The sequence below is a fragment of the Ursus americanus genome, chromosome 11 (assembly GCF_024610735.1).
Source record: "Ursus americanus isolate L20-20 chromosome 11, mUrsAme1.1.p, whole genome shotgun sequence".
Lineage (NCBI taxonomy): Eukaryota > Metazoa > Chordata > Mammalia > Carnivora > Ursidae > Ursus > Ursus americanus.
In genome coordinates, this window is record NC_142137.1 from 44,415,734 (window position 1) to 44,428,065 (window position 12,332).

General features: G+C 40.0%; 1 long non-coding RNA gene across 5 annotated transcripts in view; it reads right to left on the bottom strand.

Annotated features, from left to right (window-relative positions):
• The window catches only part of LOC148109276 (uncharacterized), a 58,854-nt gene that overhangs the window by 8,852 nt on the left and 37,670 nt on the right, over positions 1–12,332 (bottom strand). For 3 of the 5 annotated variants that reach the window (XR_015726121.1, XR_015726122.1, XR_015726118.1), the window contains one exon: positions 307–8,963. This is a non-coding gene — a long non-coding RNA (uncharacterized LOC148109276). Of the gene's footprint in view, positions 1–306; positions 8,964–12,332 lie in introns of those variants that run through there. The other 2 variants (XR_015726120.1, XR_015726119.1) reach the window with 2 other exon arrangements.

Below are 12,332 nucleotides of genomic sequence, written 5' to 3' on the forward strand. Positions count from 1 at the left end.
CACCCAATTAGAAGCATTTGGTAAATGTTCCAGGCTTCCATTAAAGCTCCACAAGGGACATGAATTAGGAGTAAAGACTTACTCTAAACCTCGAAAATAGGCTAAATCAAAGAAGCCAGATGCAAAGAACTGCATACTATATGATTCATTTATTGCATGGTTAGAGAAAATAAATTTATAGAGACAGAAAGCAGATCAGTGGTTGCCTAGGGCTGAGGTGGCTGTGGGATTAACTGTAAACAGGCATAAGGCAGCTTTTTGAAGTAATGGAAACGTTCTAAAACTGGATTGTGAAAGATCCTTGAACGTAAAGCCAAATCTCGCCAAGTAGGAAAGGAAAAGGGCAAATATAAGGAAGAAACAATCGAGAAGATGCAGGAGTAAAGTCATCTTATGTGCAACTTGAAATAAAACTGGATTGTGGATAAATGTCATATATATATGTGTGTGTGTGTGTATACATATATATATGTGTGTACATATGTGTGTATGTGTGTGTGTGTATATATATATGAATTATGCACCTTTAAAAGGAAGGAAATTCTGACATGTGCTACAACATAGATGAACCTTGAGGACATTATGTTAAGTGAAATAAGCCAATCACAAAAGGACAGATACTGTATGGTTCCATTTACATGAGGTTAACTAAAGTCATCAAATTCACAGAGACAAAAAGTAAAATGATGGTTTTCTGGGCCTGGAAGGAGAGAGGAATGGGGAATTACTATTTGACAGGTATAGAATTTCAGTTTTGCAAAATATAAAGGGGTTCTGAAGATGGATGGTGGAAATAATTGCCCAATAATGTGAATGTACTCCATGCCACTGAACTGTACACTTAAAAATGGCTAACATGGTAAATTTTATGTTATGTGTATTTTTAGCACAACTTTTAAAAATTGGATTGTGGTTATAGTTGTACAACTCTATTAATTTATGAAAGATCATTAAATTATGCATTTACAATAGATTAATTTTATGGTATATAAATTATACTTCAATTAAGCTATTAAATAGACCCTGAAGAAAAAAGTCTTTATCCTCAGACTAAGAGCTTTTCCTTGGGACTAATGACAAAACTAAAATAAACCTACTCTAAGAAAGTCTAAAACCAAGATTTCTTACCTCGAGGGGATCTTCCAATAATACAACTACTTGTTCGAAGAAAATCACAGTCTTCAGAGAAAGATAACAATTCAGGTTGTGTATAATGTAGGATCAGAATACCACACACAATTAAAAATCACTAAATGTGGCTCATAATCAAGAGAAAAATTAGTCAATAGAAATAGGCTAATAGATGGTGTAGATGTTGGAATTAGCAGAAAGAGATTTTGAAATAACTAAAATATTTAAAGCATCTATAGGAAATGATTAGAAGGAGAGGTGAGGAGCTAGGGAATGTTAGGAGATATATGGAATTTGTAGAAAATTTGAGAAAGGAAGGTACTAAATGGAAATATTAGAACTAAAAAATACAGTATTTGGAATGAAACATTCATTGGATGGCATTAAAAGATGTTTGGCCATAACAGGAAAAAGGATTGAAGATTGGTCAATAAAGTCATCCAAACTGAGGCATAGAAAAAGAAAAGACTTTTACAAAATAAGCAGAACCCGAATTACCTGTGAAATAATATCAAGCAGTCTAATACACATGTAATGGGAGTCCCAGAAGGAAAGGAGAAGAAGAATCGGGCAGAAAATGATATTTGAAGAAATAAGGACCAAAAAATTCGAAATTTGATCTAAATGAGCAACCCACCGGTCCAGGATTCTCAGTGAAAGCCAAGCAGGATAAAAACAAAGTCACACTGGGAAATATCAAAAGGAAACTTAAAAACAAACGATGAAAAGAGAATTTTAAAAGCAACCACAGTTTAAAAAGATTCGTCCCATAAAGGTAACAACAATAATTAGGGTTTACTTCCCATCAGAAAAAGTAGAATCCAGAAGACAATGGAACCACATCTTTAAAATGCTAAAAGGAAAAAATCAAAACAAAACAAAACAAAACCAACCCTCTCAATCAAGCATTCCATATCTGGCAAAAACGTGTTCTGAAGGGCAAGTGAAATAACCTACCTTCAAATAAAAAGTTGACGAATGTGCTGTCAGCAGATCTCCACTACAGGAAATGACAATGACAATTCCTCTGGCTGAAGGAAAATGGTACTAGATATAATTTGGATCTATCATTAGAAGGAAGAGCACTGGCAATGGTAAATATCTTTAAAAAAGAATAGACTTTTTAAAAATTTCTTTTCTTACATTCTTTAAATGTCAATTCACAGTTTAAAGGAAAAGTGACAATAATGTATTGTGATTTATTTCCTATCAAGGGGTTGAAAATATGAAAATAGTACAGAAGGTGAAAAACAGTGTTAATGCAGTTACACTATTGGGAGATTGTTACATCATATGAAAAGTGATATGTTTATTCAAATTACAATGCGACAGTTAAGGATGCATACTATTATCCCAAAAGAATTCTTTACCATGAATTAGCTACTACTCCAATTTAATAATATTTCCATTAAAACTAAGAAGCATCATGTGAAAGTTACTTTAAACGTTACTTTTAAAAGTCACTGGAAACACTGTCAAGTTATTTTCTTTCTCTTTCTTTCTTTCTTTCTTTCTTTCTTTCTTTCTTTCTTTCTTTCTTAAAACTCACTGGAAAACACTGTAAAGTTATTATAGGATGTAAATATTTCTAATAGAAAAATAAGACTTTTCTCTATTCAAATATTTTCTAAGTCATTCTCTCTCTTATAGACTCAGAGAAGGTTCAGAATAAATCAGGGTGATGTAGTTGATGAAAAGATTTAGACAAAAATACCACAAGCTTTCAAATTTTATTATAATTTTTTCCTCATCGCAAGCCTTATAATGCAGGGTAAATTTAAAATATCACTATTTTAAAATTCAGTATGCAGGTTTGGACTAGACAGCAAAACTCGCCACAGAGAAACTACCCAGAGAAACTTGTCATATTTTGTGCCTTTATAATAATAAAAATAGCAAGTAATTATCGGATGTTCATCATAGGTGCCAAGGATAAGAGTTAAGTACAGAGTTGATGACTGCCCTTACCTTCAAGAAACTCTTAATCTAAAATAACACATAGGGGCGCCTGGGTGGCACAGCGGTTGAGCATCTGCCTTCGGCTCAGGGCGTGATCCCGGCGTTATGGGATCGAGCCCCACATCAGGCTCCTCCCTGTGAGCCTGCTTCTTCCTCTCCCACTCCCCCTGCTTGTGTTCCCTCTCTCGCTGGCTGTCTCTATCTCTGTCGAATAAATAAAATATTTTTTAAAAAAAAATAAATAAATAAAAAATAACACCTAAACAATACAAACATAGTACATAAAACACACAAATATCTAGAATTCAAGACAGAATGCAAAAAAAAAAAGTACAATGAGAAAATTGTCAAGTTTAATGGAGAACGAGATCATCTTTAGTTGCAGCGATTAGGAAAATCTTCAGAGCATTTGCAATGGCCCTCGAAGGATGAGTAGGATTTTCTTGGTGAAGAGTGTGGAGCTAGAACAATATGCACAGAGGCACAAAAGTGGGCAACTATGAAGTGTGTGAGTGACGATCCAGTTACTCGGTTCATCTCGGTTACCAGGGACTCACACAGGAGTCATCAGAAATAACTTGAACAAGCAAATTGGGGCATCTTCTGAAGGGATATGCAGGTCACCCCAAGAATTCAGAACTTTATTCTCTGGGTTATAGGAAGTCATTTCCACATGCCAAGGGGCTGGTACAATCAAACTATATTCTTGGGGAAGATAGATATGGCTGATGAGCTACAGACAAGAGAGAATACAGAGTCCCATAAATATGTCCTGCTTCCGTGAAGGATCACAGCATGCCAGGGACTCAACTTGGATCAAGCTGGAACAGAAGCCAGACCTAAAGTCTAAGAAGATGTTGCCACGGGACTCCCAAATCACCTAACGTCACACATGGAATGCCTCCAGAGTCCCAGCTCCACGTGGGGCACTGCATAGCATATAAAGCTGAGTGGCATCCGACTACCAAAGAGCAAATTAAAACACATTCACAAATCACCAAAACACAAGCTAGAACAAAACAGATGCTATGTAGAAGTTTCTCCATCCTTCAGGACATGAGCAACCATGGCTGAACTGGGCAGACAGGGAGCAGCTGGAAATTGAAAGTAGATATGTCTACTGGGATAGACAGAAAAGACGGATTCAGCTTCAGGTGGAAGGGGAAGTCCAGCTGGGTAAGCAGAACATGGAGTCTGGAAAGCACAGCCATCAACTATAGGAAGAAACCCAGTTAGTCCATCTCACCACAGGGGGATGCAACACCCATTTATTTAATTCATAAGCATATCTATGGGTTCTTTAAAAATTCAAAGTGTCGTCACCAGGGGTATGTTTGGGATAAGAAGTACACTATGAAATTCCCCATTTCATGACCCTAGTAGTCCGAGTTGAAGTATCAGTCTTGAGATTATAGCCCACCCTGTTTTGATCTAATCATACACCTTTGTGCTGGAGCTCAAGGTGAACAACACTTGGCTTCTTCTTTTTCAAATACGTCTGGGAAATAATTTTGTCAACAGCATGATAACATAGAAATGTGGTGTACTGCACTTCTGATTCTCTGATGAGTGAGATATCACACAGAAAGAGAAAAAGTGCATTTTGGTACCATGAGCAAATCCCAAGAATATAAATTAGTATTCATCTGAATTCAGATGACTTGATTCTCTACAGTACTTGAAGACCTCTTTGCAAAAAATAAATTAAAGTTTTCAACTTTGACAGAGAACTACTTTCAACTACAAGATTTTTTGTAGGCTGAAGAACTAAAATTATCATTTGGATTTATATAACGGCATTTCTGGGTAATGCAGTAGGACCTAAATCTAGCTACCTTAAGGAAAAAGGCAATTTAGTGGAAAGATTGAGGGCTCACAGAACCACAGCAAGGCTGGAGAATCAGGTCTGGAAAACAGGGTACCCAGGGCTCCTGTGTGGCATCAGGGATCCCAGTTCAGGTTGTGGAGCCCCATTCTTCCAGCCTCAGGCCACCACCACTGCTACTCAGATGAATGATCTGATTCCATTTCTAGATTCTTGGAGCATTTTCTCAAGGTTGAAAGTTCCAGAAGGAGTCCCTACCTGGTCAAACGAGTCCCATGCAGTTCCACAGTAGTAAGATGCAGGGACGGGTAAGAACCTGACTCCTTCGGCTTCCAAAAGGGAAGGTAGTCTCCAGCTAGACTACATACAATGGGAGTCTTCCCAAAATGGAGAGTGGGGTGCAAACAGGAAGGAGTATTAAAGTTTGAACAGTGAAAAAATGACAAGTGTTTATTACAGTCTCTCCATTTGGGTCCACAGATTTTTTCCTGCCTAACATAAACGTAATAGATCTAAGAACACTCTCCCTGCTTCCCAAAGGGAAATGTCTAAATTAAGTAGTATCCAGTATCCAGTATCTTCTGTTGATGTATGTTTTCCATATTTGCAACATGTGACTTAAAAAAAGAATTCATCCTAAAAGTAGGTGAAAGAGAGAGGAGAAAGAAGAGTTATCAGTTAAGATATGCATGTACACGTGAGAGAGTAGAAAGTCAAATGTAACTGATATTCTAGTCCTAATTTCTGCAAATAATCATGAAGTTGTTGCTGATATTCAACATTCAACATTATCAGAAGCACCTACCCATTGATTTTTGGCTTTCCTTCTCTTTGGCACAGTCCATCTTCTCTTTGGCACATTCCATATTCCCTTTGCTTCAGTCAGCATGGGTGGTTGCTGTTCTTTGCTTTATTGAGTTCTCCATAACTTATTAGCTGAGGAACTGAGCCCTTAGAGGTACTGTATGTAGGAGGTTGCATTATGAGGGACATGGTGGAATGAGGAGGCTCCCAGAGATCACATGGGTTTGATTCATGCTCTTCCCTGGCACCATTGAGAACAAAACTGTGTTTTTCTTTGACAGCTAAGGCCTATTTCTCAATTCTACAGCACAGTAATCCCTTTTGATCCTGATAGTCCTTGGGCCTGATGAGCCCATGGCACACGGGCATGGACAGTCCTAGGGCACATGACAGTGTGGCACCCAATTCACTAACATCGTTGTTGTATCCAAGTTGGAAGCATTCCCACCTTTAAGCTAAAGTATTTGAACCAGCTAAACCCAGCATGCAGGGATAAGACATTTTTTAAAAAACTTCAAGCAGATTATTAGCAGTCATTATCCTTTAGTTCACAGACCCTAGTATCGATAATCTATATAAAAAAATCTCTTTGGGTCAGACCATTCATATTATGATGCTGACCCTATTGACCATTATGAAAATAATGCCTATTTTGTCTCTGATAGTTAAGTGCAGTTACATGGTCTCTGCCACCTCTGGGTCCTCCAGTTGATCGTGAAATTAGGTAGCCCATTTCTACTGTGTGGTCTCCTACCAGAATCTCCAGTTTTCAGAAAAGAGCCCGTTCCAGAAATGGTGTTTCCTTTATCAATGTATGTCTGAAGACCTTGTTGAAAGCAATAGATTGTTAAGACAATTTATGATGTAGTTGGATAAAATGCTCCCAAGGGATCACTCCATATTCCCCATGTATAAAGTTACACTTTCTTTTATTCTATGCCAAGAAATGTTTTTATCAGGCCCAATATTCCATGGGCTGGAGTTGAAACCAGGTTTGGATTAATTAGCCAAACAAATTATTGGAATCACATATGGCTACTCAGGCTTGCTCTGAATGCAAAAATACCTGGTAAGCGCATCCATCTTTAAAAATTCAGTCAAATATATCATTGTATTCCCCCTGATTTGTCAAGCACCATCATCCCCCACACACTCCACAGATTATTTTCCTATAACATTAGCAAAGCCCTGGAATTCTTATGGTATATAAACCTTCTCATCAAAGTAGTGATTTTGTAATTTGTGCTCAAGTCATGTTGAGATTTAACTCCAATTATTTCTCTGCAAAGCGAAGTGTTAGGGCAGGTAGGGAGTTTAGAGAATAGGTATCTTCCTTCAAGAACTGTTCCCTCAAGCAAAAAAAAAAAAATAGTTTTGAAGCAAGAGAAGAACAATCTCATCACTGCAGGAAGGGGAGATTGTGCCCTTGGGAAACAGAAACTCCACAGAGTATAGGGTGAGGGTTTGGGTTCTTCAGATGTGAGTCCTCCCATGGACCAAACCCCACTGTCCAAGGGCATTTGATGGATGACCACATTTTCATGGAAATGACGTACACAGCGAAACATTTATTGAATTGATGTAATTTGGCATCTTTTAGGATAAAAGATCTGCTTCTGAATTTTGACTATTACAGCTTTATGTCAGCAAGGTAATAAATTCTTTCATCGTGGTTAGAAACATCCCTACATTTCTTTCCATGGCTTAAAATGAGAATTTAGAGACTTTGCGTTTATCACTCTCTGACTTTAAGCCATCCGCTGTTATCAGAAGCAACTACCCATCAATTTTTTCATATCTGTCATACTGTTTTTATGGTGGTGACACATGGTCTGCCAGAACCTTCTCCTCTTTGGATCCTGGACACAGATGTCCACAGGCAATCATTGCGTTCACTATCTTATCATTGCAAGCCATGGGCTACTAGATTACCAGCCCAGACAAATAATAGGACATTTAGTTCCCTCCACACTATCTCAGATTGAGATTGTCTCCAATTTCCCACATTTCCTTAAAGGTCTATAACTTAAAACTCCACCTTCTGATACAAATTTCTGAATAGTCTGGTTAAGAGATGGGTGGATTCAAATCCTAGCTCTGCTATATATTAGCCCATTTGAGCAAGCTCTCTGCATTCAACTGCCGTCCTTTGGAAACCAGGAGAACAACACCTACCTCAATGGTCATCATGAGAATGAGGGAGTTAAGACATGTAAACACTAAGAATAGTGCTTGGCATTGTGAATGTGCTCAATAATTGTTAGCTTATCGATATAAAAATAATGGTGACTAATATTACTATCATTTATTATCAGCCAAAATTCTTTTTTTTTAAAAGATTTTATTTATTTATTCGACAGAGATAGAGACAGCCAGAGAGAGAGGGAACACAAGCAGGGGGAGTGGGAGAGGAAGAAGCAGGCTCATAGCGGAAGAGCCTGATGTGGGGCTCGATCCCATAACGCTGGGATCACGCCCTGAGCCGAAGGCAGACGCTTAACCGCTGTGCCACCCAGGCGCCCCTCAGCCAAAATTCTTGTACATAAGTCAAAGAAACAAAATCTGGACATCTCGAGCAAAATAAGAGAAATTACTGGAATATCTGGCATTATAGAATGGATGGGATGTAGAAGGACCAGGCCTGAGAAGCATGAAGGGACAGGAGAGGTCCTGAGGGCTAGGCCACTACAGTCAAAGGACAGACAGGGCAGCAGGACATCTGGTCCACACACAACTACTGCTCCTGCAAAAGACAGACTCCAACCAGCTCTAGGTCCTTCTATCAAGACTGAAGTTGCAAAGCACTCATAGGCTAAACCTATGTCACGTGCTTCTGGGCACTAACTGCCACCAAGACTACATAATGGGAGTTTCCCCAAATGGTAGTTGGGGTGCTTTTAGGAAAGATGAGTTAGATATTGCAAAGCCAAAGAATGACAAGTGTTGACGTCATTAGGTAGAATTAGTGTCACACAGTGCAAATGATCAGCAATCCATGGGTTCGACTACATGGGACCAACACGAAGTTTCCTCTGATTTGAGTCTGAAATGCATGTGTCAAAGAAAGGAGGTTTTCAGCTTTTCTGAATATTTGAAGTATCAAGTCATTCCATCTACACCAGGAAACTTTCTCAAAGAGATATTTCAACTCCACCTGACATCTTCTCCTTCTCTCCAGACTTGCTCCATTTTCCAGGTCAGGATCCCAGCTTCTTCTCACCAGCTCTGGCAGAGGGAGGGACCCCTGAGAAACAGAAAGGTCAAAGATGCCTTCAGGGAGAGGGGTAGGTAGTCTTAGCTCATCTTTGAAGAATGGGTCATTTTGTATAAGAAGGAAAAGATACCACTGGCCTAGCCACTAAAATGAGGATGAGCAAGGCCAGGCCAGCAGGACTTGCCTTGTCTTTCTGGAAGTTTCATCATGAGAATAATCAGAGAGGAAGACTGAATGGAAGGCTAAGTCAAGCATTTGTAGGCCGTTAGTTGACAAGCTAAGATTCGAAATTTAACCTATGCATGAACTTAAAAGAAAAAAAAAGGCGGATCAGACTCACAGCCTTGGTGACAGCAATGTTTTAAACTGAAGCTTAATCTGACATTCCTGCACCATGGGTTAGAGAAGGAAGAGCCAGAGGGAAGGAAAACAGCGAGGATTGCAATAGTCCATCCCATCCCACTCCCTTCTTGGGTTTTGATGGAAGTCATTCTGGAAGAAACTTAGGGTGTTTGCAACAAAGAAAACTAGAGTTTTTATTATAAAGTCAAAGAGCAGCGAAAGCCCACAGAAAGCATGAGGTGTGATTTGGGTTAATGAGCCAGACTGACATAACAAGGGCAAGGCCAGTTTCAAGAATGCTGGTGGCAGTGCTGCAACAGGGTGAAGGTTCGCCTCTTGAGAAATTATCTATCTTGTGTTCAACTCTTAGAATTATTGCTCTCCATTCCCACATACCCACATCTTACAGTGGAATCAGTCCTTTGAATCCTTGACAGGGGGAACATTCCCAGCCCTTTGTGGGGCTTCAGAATGCACTAGAGAATTATCAGGAGAGGTATTATGCCAAGAAGGCGACTCTTAAATCAACCGTTGTTTTCATATCCCAGCTCTACCCGGCATTAAACTGGACTACCAGAAAGGGGAGGGAATAGATGGAAGTGGGGTGTGGCCCAGTCATAGTGACCGTGCTGGTTTCCAGAGTAGGTGCCAGGACCCAGGCTTTCAGGCCCCATACAAGCATTCCATTTTAGAGTCAGCCACTCCCAGCAGGCCAAAAATGAGTAAAACTTGGGTCCCTGCCTAAGGGTGACCACACTGTCCCTGTTTGCTGCTGGGGAGTTTCCAGGAGTCAGAACTTTCAGTGTAAAACTGAGAGAATCCTGGGCAAACGAGGGCCAGTTGGTCACTCTAGTCTTAGGAGCCTGGTCACAGACAGAAGGGAGCTTCCGCCAGAGATGCCTGTTTTTCAAATGCAGTAAAATGATGGCAGCCCCCTGGTGGACAATGAAGAACTATCCCCCTCTCCCTGCACTGCATGAGATCTGGAGGGTCTTACAGGATATAGGGCAAGGACAGGAGCCTGACGTTTGATTTACATTTGACTTTTTTGCTAACCTTGGCAGGAGGAAACTTGCAGTCAAGTTAGAAAGACAAGAAAAATGACGTTTTCTTGATTAGCTGATGGTGTGGAGCAGTTCCTGTCTCTTCAGATAATATTAACAACTCTTTCTTTCCTGAGCATTTTGTATGTGTTAGGCACAATGCTAAGTATTTGTGCGCATTACGTCAATCAATTCTCACAACAGTCGCATGGGCTGAGTACCATAAACATTCCAGTTTATAGTTGAATCAACAGAGGCTCAGGAAGGCTAAGTAACTTGCTTAAGTCCACAGGGCCAGATGTAAGTGAGGGAGCCTGATGGATTTGTAGTCTATACTCTTAATTATTCACTCAACTCTAATGTCTTACTTATGGATTAAGGTCAGTGTTGACAGATCTAAAATTTGTGGAAAATATACACAAGAGTTTTTTCTCCTCTACACCTAATGATATTCATAACCTACCCTGTTCATTATTATTTAATGACTGGGAAAGTTTCTGTGGTCTTATAGAATAATCCTTGACTTCGTGGAGGGGGATTCACTTCCTGGGGCTTCTTATCCATGACATAAAGTTCTTCCCCCTTCTCTGAAGATTTAATGTCAACACAGAAAGAATGACAATTCAGGGCAAGGTAAGGACAATTTCAGTTACATTTTAAAGTATCTTTTTTTTTTTTTTAACCATTGTATCACCTTCCTAACAGGACTGATGACTTCATCCAAAACCATAGCATCTAAATCTCTCTTCTCCTCTTTGCAGTCACTCAGCTTCTTCACAAAAAAAGCCATACTCGGAGAAAGCTACATCCCTTGCATTTTGTACACAGCCCAACTGCAATCTCTTTGAGGACAGAACTATATCTCATTAGCTCTTAACTACCAACATGAGATTGATTGGCTTATCAATTCTAAAGGTCATATACATTTTATGGAAATAATCTTCTCTGGAATGGAGAACTTAGAATGGAAATCCTTGGAGTTCTACAGTGTTCTCAGCTTACTGGTGCTTTTTTAGAGAACATAGACCAAATAAGAACTTCACAAGTCACAGCCTCCATTTTGACGGAGTAATGGCTCTCGAACGCAGTAAGTTACAGTGTCACGGGAGAGGCATTCAGAAGCAAATACATTAACTATCCCAGAGTCTCTGACTTTTTTCCTGTCATCGAGTCCTAGAAAGTGAACAAGCTTTGAAGTTTTGGAGCCCCTGAGAATGGGTCTCATCGAGAGCACAGTGTAGGCACTCTCCACACAAATGGGGCTAAAAAGTCATAGTCACAGGCCAAACAGCAGCAGCACAGAAACCAGAGATAGCTGCCTAAATTACCATGACAAGGACTGGTTTATGAAGAGCCATGAAGATGCAATACTTACAGCTCCTCCCAAAGAATCTGCTGAGGGGAGCATAGTTGACTGGCTGCCTCCAGCTGATGCCCCTTTGGGTCCCCCACTGCCTTCCCACCCAGGCCACACTTCCCCCAGTATGTCCCAGCCAATGACTGAGCATGGTGGGGGTGCTAATGCCAACCCAGTCCTGTACAACGTAAGACTCTCCCAAAGGCCAGCCCTTGCTCAGAGACTCCGCATCAGCCTGACTCCAACTTTTCAAGATCTGCAGTCCAGCTTCCTGCCTGATTCTCCTTCCTCTCTCCTGTCACAAGTATGACAGCAGAACTGACCGGAAGAAATATAAACTGAGCAAGCCACATAGGTAATCTCAAATTTTCAAGGAACCACATTACAAAAGGAAAAAGAAACAGATGGAATAAATTGTAATTATAAACATATATATATATAGAGAGAATGATAGCTTTGGGGTGCCTGGGTGGCTCAGTCAGTTAAGCACCTGCCTTCGGCTTAGGTCATGATCCCAAGGTCCTGGAACTGAGCCCTGTGTCAGGCTCCCTGCTCCTTGGGGAGTCTGCTTCGCCCTCTCCCTCTGCCTGCCGCTCCCCCTGCTTGTACTCTCTCTGTCGAATAAATAAATAAAATCTTTAAAAGATTTTTTAAAAA